The sequence below is a fragment of the Mastomys coucha genome, unplaced genomic scaffold (genome assembly GCF_008632895.1).
Source record: "Mastomys coucha isolate ucsf_1 unplaced genomic scaffold, UCSF_Mcou_1 pScaffold9, whole genome shotgun sequence".
Lineage (NCBI taxonomy): Eukaryota > Metazoa > Chordata > Mammalia > Rodentia > Muridae > Mastomys > Mastomys coucha.
This window is the reverse complement of record NW_022196915.1, coordinates 71,829,361-71,836,739: the sequence shown is the minus strand read 5'-3', so window position 1 is coordinate 71,836,739 and position 7,379 is coordinate 71,829,361.

Below are 7,379 nucleotides of genomic sequence, written 5' to 3'. Positions count from 1 at the left end.
ATGTTTTTAGTATTCCGTGTCTACACTAAAATCCACATGTGCCAAAATCACTGTAAATCAGATTCTGTTTTTCCATAAATGAGGGCATGAGATCAGTGAGTTCATCCCACCCCTCATCTCGGCAGTTCTGGAGAGCTGACCCCAAAGGTGTGAGCATAGAGAGCTGTCTGGCTGAATAACTCAGACACCATGCAGACCCAGGTACAGGCCTTTTATTTGGCCCATCACATTATCTATTACATCTATAAAATACTAGAGTATTTGATGGGGCTGATCCTGCAGATACAAAGTTACACAGAGCAACAACAGGATATCTGATAGGAGAAACCAATGACTCACAGTAAAGATCATTTGCAAGAAAAGCTGTCTGGGCAAAAGAGTTTACTATGTGACCATGACAAACAGCAGCTTCCAAGGTGAGATTTTGTTTGTTTGTTTGTACTCTTGTGTGTGTGTGTGTAGATGGGGTGGGGGTGATTCCAAAGACAGAGAGCAGATATGGGGAGACTGGAAGAAAGAGGAGATGAGTGGAATTGGGATATATGAGGGATAATTCACAGAATCAATAAAAAGTAAGAGAGAGGAGGAGGAAGAGGTAGAGGAGGAGAGGGGGAGAGGAAGAGGAAGGAGGAGAGGGAGAGGGAGAGGGAGAGGGAGAGGGAGAGGGAGAGGGGTAGAATTACTTCTCCATTGCACAAATTCCATTGTATCAATAGTTTAAAGAGTAACAGTCTTGCAAAGTTCTAAATTAATGCACAATTCCCATTGTTATGCAATGAGAGCAGCTGAATATCTTAATTTTCCATGTTTAAACACATAAACACAGAATGTTCATCTACTTGGTCAGACTATACAATGGGACTCAAAGATTTGAGCACTGAAACCAGACAGAGGGGATCAGAAATTGAGTTCTTTAAAACTTACTCTTCTGGTAGATTTTGTCTTGTTAGGGTTTGCTAAAACTATGCAAATTAAAGCAATTGTTAGATATTTGAGCAAATTGTGTTTTTGTGTACGTAGTGTGTATGTATGCATTTGGATTTTCAGGTGTGTGAGCATATCTGCATGCAAGTGCAAATTTAGATATGTGCTATTGTATTAGAGGCCTTGAGATTGAATTCAGTCTTCCTCAATCACTTTCTAGTATATATATATATATATATATATATATATATATATGTTAGAATATATTAGAATATATATATATATATATATATACTAGAGAGAAAGAGAGAGTGAGAGACAGAGAGAGAGAGAGAGGCAGAGTTAGTTTCTGGCTAACTCAGGACTCACTTTTTTAAAACCTCTGGGTAGCCATCTTTTTTTCTTCTTTTTCTTTTTTTATTAGATATTTTCTTTATTTAAATTTCAAATGTTATCCCCTTTCCTGGTTTCCCTTTACTAGTTTACCCTCCTATACAAACCTTATTCCCTGCAACACTCCTTCAGCTCTCCAACCCACCCTCTCCCACTTCTTGGCCCTGGCATTCCCCTACACATAGAGCCTTCACAGGACCAAGGGCCTCTTCTCCCATTGATGATAGACTAGGCCATCCACTGATACATATGCAGCTGGAGCCAAGAGTTCCACCATGTATACCCCTTGGTTGGTGGTTTAGTCCCTGGGAGATCTGGGCATACTGGTTAGTTCATATTTTCGTTCCTCCTATAGGGCTTCAAACCCCTTCAGCTCCTTGGGTTCTTTCTCTAGTTCCTTCATTGGGGACCCTGTGCTCAGTCCAATGGATGGCTGTGAGTTACTACTTCTGTGTTAGTCGAGCACTGGCAAGGCCTCTCAGAAGACAGCTATATCAGGCTCCTGTTAGCCAGCACTTGCTGGCATCCACAATAGTGTCTGTGTTTGGTGATTGCATATGGGAAGGATCCCCAGGTGGGGCAATCTCTGAATTGTCATTCATTCAACCTCAGTACTCCACACTCTGTCTCTGCAACCCCTTCCATGATTAGCTGAACAACACTCACCTCAATGATAACTTGATCAAGGAAAAACTAGAGAAAAAAATTAAAGAGTTTAATGAAGATGAAACTACAATAAACCCAGTCTTATGGGACACAATGAAAGCAGTCTTAAGAGGAAAATTCATTATCTCTGAGTGCCTCCAAAAAGAAACTGGAGAGAGCTTACACTAGCACTTTGACAGCACATCTGAAAGCTCTAGAACAAAAAGAAGCAAATTCACCCAAGAGGAGTAGAAGTCAGGAAATAATCAAACTCAGGGCTAAAATCAACCAAGTGGAAACAAAAAGAACTATACAAAGAATCAACCAAAAAGCCAGGAGCTGCTTCTTTGAGAAAATCAGCAAAATAGATAAACCCTTAACAAGACCAACTAGAGGGCACAGAGACAGTATCCTAATTAACAAAATCAGAAATGAAAAGGGAGACATAACAACAGAAACAGAGAAATTCAAAAACATCATCAGATCCTGGGTAGCCATCTTACTTGGGTGATTCTCTGTTTCTGTTTCCCATGAGCTGGGATGACAGAAGGGGCAACATGCTCTTCATGCTTTGTAAGTGGGTTTTTTTGACTCACACAATGGTTCTGACTCTTGTACAATGTTTTACATGTTCAGCTATCTCACAAGCAATCTGAGAATATTTTGAAGTGACTTTATTTGAATTTTCTTAGCAAACTGTTCTATGTTATGCCTATCAGCAAAGTGCATGGTGAATGACTCTATCATGTGATACGTGAATGTAACTCCACATATTTTATCATTAACACTACACTATATCACTGAAATTGCTTTAAATGAATGGAAAATACTGGCTATGACAAGAGTTAGCCTTTAGACACTATTATAAAATGCATTGCATACAATGGACATATTATATGGATTTTTGTAATTATGTAACAACCCTTTCAACCACCTATCAAGCTCTATCCCTTTAGATTCTAAAATTTAAAAGACACATCATGAAGGCATCTGTATTTCACAACCCTTCTAACTTTCAAGAACCTCTTTAGGTCACCATTTTTTACTAGGCAAAGGTCAATTATAAGTCCCTTATTGTGTTTTTTATTTGTGGGTAGAAATAAAGGAAGATTATTGATGAGAATAACTCAAAATCCCAGATTATGTATGTAAGTATTTGGAGTTGATAGTGGGTAAATTTATTTAGCATCATCTGGAAAGGAAAAAGGCGGAATTGGCCATTTAACTAGCCTAGAGTACCTTCTGGATGCTCTAATGATGTTCTCGGATAAATGTAAATTTGCAGAGGGTTTTTGAATGTTTGCTGGAGCTTGTGTGGATGGCATCTGGGGTGCATGTGATGTAGGTGCTTCCTAACAGATCGGTGTGCAATAAGATTTGCTGAGCAACAGTTATTTGGATGTTTTCAAAGGTGCCAGAAAATGTTATAAATAGTGAGAGTAGGGAGGAGGAAATTATTCATTATAGAAAACATGGTGTCTGCATTTAATACACATAAAATGTTTCCTTCATTTTCTTTCCATAGAACAGGATCTAAACTCTTGATAGAAGTTTATGGCTCATGTCATAGGCTATGAGAATTAAAAGTAGTCTTACTCCTTACAGTACAGTAACTGTTAACAGTCTCTCAGACAGACAGGTCAGATATATAGTGGCCACAAAAGGTTCATATTAATTTAAATGAATAATGACACACATTTATATGTGATATGATGTGTCATTGATTTATTTTAACAACTATTATATATGAAGAGAAGTGATGATGTTTTACAACTGCAGTGTTAAAGTACATGGTTTTCTGGTTCTGTTAACAAAACCTCAGCATCATATTACCTATGTTTATGAAATCATCATTGTCTGGTTTAACATTACATTACATTCTGACTCAGTTTCTGCTTGACATTCTCTCCTTTGCTTTTCACATTGAAATCCATGATATAAAATATATATTTCATATTGATATGATAGAAACATTATTCTTTTATCAGTATGCCATCTTACTTTAGGCCCTCTAAAACAAATAAGACATTTTAAATTAATTTTGCACCTGACAAATGCCAGGTCATTTAGTTTTCTGTGTATTTATGATGGCAGAGCATAAAGACATGAAAGTAAACAGCAAGTAATTATGGAGAAAATTGCTAACAGAATATTTTCAAAGGTGAATACAATCAAAAGGATAGCATACAACCAGAAAGTATAATAGAAACAGCAATAGTGATAAAAACTGCATGGTATGCATAAAGAGACAGGCAGATAGATCAATGGAACAGAATTGAAGACCCAGAAATCAACCCATACACCCATGGTCACTTGATCTTTGACAAAGGAAATAAAAACATCCAGTGGAAAGAAGACGGCATTTTTAATAAATGTTACTGGTTAAACTGGTGGTCAGCATGGTAGAAGAATGCAAACTGACCCCTTACCTCCTTGTACAAAACTCAAGTCCAAGCGGATCAAGGACCTTCACATAAAACCAGATATACTGAAACTAATAGAAAAGAAAGTGGGGAAGAGCCTCAAGCACATGGGCATAGGGTAAAGGTTCCTGAACAGAACACAAATAGCTTTTGCTCTAAGATCAAAAATTGACAAATGGGACCTCATAAAATTGCAAAGCTTCTGTAAAGCAAAGGACACTGTCAATAGGACATAATGGCAACCAACAGACTGGGAAAAGAACTTTACCAACCCTACAACCCATAGAGGGCTAATATCCAACATACACAAAGAATTCAAGAAGTTAGACTCCAGAGACTCAAATAACCCTATTAAAAATGGAGTACAGACACAGAGAAACCTTGTCTTGGCCCCCCTGCCCCCAAAATGGAGTACAGAGCTAAACAAAGAATTCTCAACTGAGGAATACTGAATGGCTGAGAAGCACCTAAAGAAAAGTTCAACATCCTTAGTCATCAGGCAAATGCAAATCAAAACAACGCTGAGATTCCACCTCATCCCAGTCAGAATGACTAAGACCAAAATCTCAAGTAACAGCAGATGCTAGCTAGGATGTAGAGAATGAGAAACTATCTTCTGTTGTTGGTGGGATTGCAAGCTGGTTCAACTACTCTGGAAATCAGTCTGGCGGCTCCTCAGAAAATTGGACATATTACCTGAGGAAGTAGCTATAACACTCCTGGGCATATACCCAGAAGATGCTCCAACATATAACAAAGACACATGCTTCACTATGTTCATAGCAGCCTTATTTATGATAGTCAGAAGCAGGAAAGAAACCAGATGCCCTTCAACAGAGGAATGGATACAGAAAATGTGGTACATCTACACAATGGAGTACTACTCAGCTATCAAAAACAATGAATTCATGAAATTCTTAGGCAAATGAATGGAACTAGAAAATATCATCATGAGTAAATTAACCTTATCACAAAAGAACACACATGGTATGCACACACTGATATGTGGATATTAGCCCCAAAGCTCCAAGTAACCAAGATACAATTCACAGACCACATGGAGCTCAAGAAGAAGGAAGACCAAAGTGTGGATACTTCAGTCCTTCTTAGTAGGGGGAACAAAAATAACCATAGGAGGAGATACAGAAACAAATTGTGGAGCAGAGACTGAAGAAAAAGCCATCCAGAGACTACTCCACCTTGGGATATATATCCCATATACAGTTACCAAACCCAGACATTATTGTGGAGGCTGGGAAGTGCTTGCTGACAGTCACCTGGTAAGACTGTCTCTTGAGAGGTTGTGCCAGAATCTGACAAATGTAGAGGTAGATGCTTCAGCCAATCATTGGACTGAGCAAGCGTTCCTCAATGGAGGAGTTAGTGAAAGGACTGAAGGAGCTGAAGGGTTGCAGCCCCATAGGAGGAACAACAATATGAGCAAACCAGACCCCCTAGAGCTCCCAAGGACTAAGCCACTGACCAAAGAGTACACATGGAGCAACTCATGACTCCAGATGCTTATGTATAGCAGAGGATGTACTTGTTGGATATCAATGGGAGGAGAGGCCCTTGGTCCTATGATGATGCAATATCCCCATATCCCCATGTAGGGGAATGCCAAGAGGGGAAAAGGGAGTGCCTGGATGGGTGGGGGAAAACGCTCATAGAAACAGTGGCAAGGGTAATTGGATAGGGAGTTTTGGGGGGGAATCTAGGAAAGGACGTAACATTTGAAATGTAATTAAAGAAAATATCTAAGAAAAACATTTCAATTAAAAAAAGGAAACAGTTATTTTAAGGAGATTTTATACAAAATAAAAATAGTGTGCTTAGAAGCTTACCAGGGAGCAAACTGTAGAAGGAAATGCTGCTAGTGGACACAGGTAAGTTCTTGATTGACTTGTGTACTGCTGCAAGGATCCATGGGAGCCTGTGGAGAAACTGCTATCCTCTGAAGAACCTGTAGAAACAATGTGCTTAGTATTTGCAGGCAGAGGAAACCTAGCCAAATATTGTAACAGTAGTTCTCTGGCTCTTTCTGCTGTGCTCTCTGACTGGTCTTCCCAATACTCGTTTAACAAAATGATGCAAATTGACAATACTTTTATGGAATCAAGTATGCCTCCAAGATTCATAGAGGAGAAGTTAGAAGAATATGTTTTTGTAATCATTCTCAGTAGAGTGAAAAGAAAACAAACAAACAAGAGTGGATTTAATTTCTGTCTTAAAGGGATTGCAAAACTCAATTTCCAACAGCCAAGCAAAGTGGAGCCAAGGGCTGTTGTTAGACTACCATGGCTATTTGCAGAATCCAATTTGATTTAAAATATTATGAAGTTGCAGCGATAGCACATATTTAGATGGTCAAGCAGGTATTGCATATAATCCTCTCTAACTGTCCACAAGCTCTACCAAACGTTGAAAATAGGTATTTATTTCATGTCTGTAAATTTTTACCAAAAAGTAAGCAATAAATAGTATTGGGAAAAGAGAAGTTTGTCGTTGAATACTTTATTTCTCATTGTGGTGCTTTGAATAGGAATTGCTCCTATAGACTCTTGTGTTTGAATGCTTAGCATACAGAGAGTGGCACTATTAGGAGGTATGGCCTTGTTGGTGTATTTGTGGTTTTGTAGGAGGAAGTGTGTCACTGTGGGTATAGACCCTGAGGTCTCCTATGCTCAAGCTACACTCAGTGTGGTCCACTTTCTCCCTCTCCTGCCTTCAGATCAATTAAGCATAACTCTCAGTTATCCATTCAACACCATGCTTGCCTCTATGCCTCCATGCTTCCCACTATGATGATAATGTACTAAACCTTTGAAACTATAAGCCAGCCTCACTCAGGATGATATTCTTCAGGTCCATCCATTTCCCCAAGAATTTCATAAATTCATTGTTTTTAATAGCTAAGTAGTACTGAATTGTGTAGATGTACCACATTTTCTGTATCCATTCCTCTGTTGAGGGACATCTGGGTTGTTTTCAGTT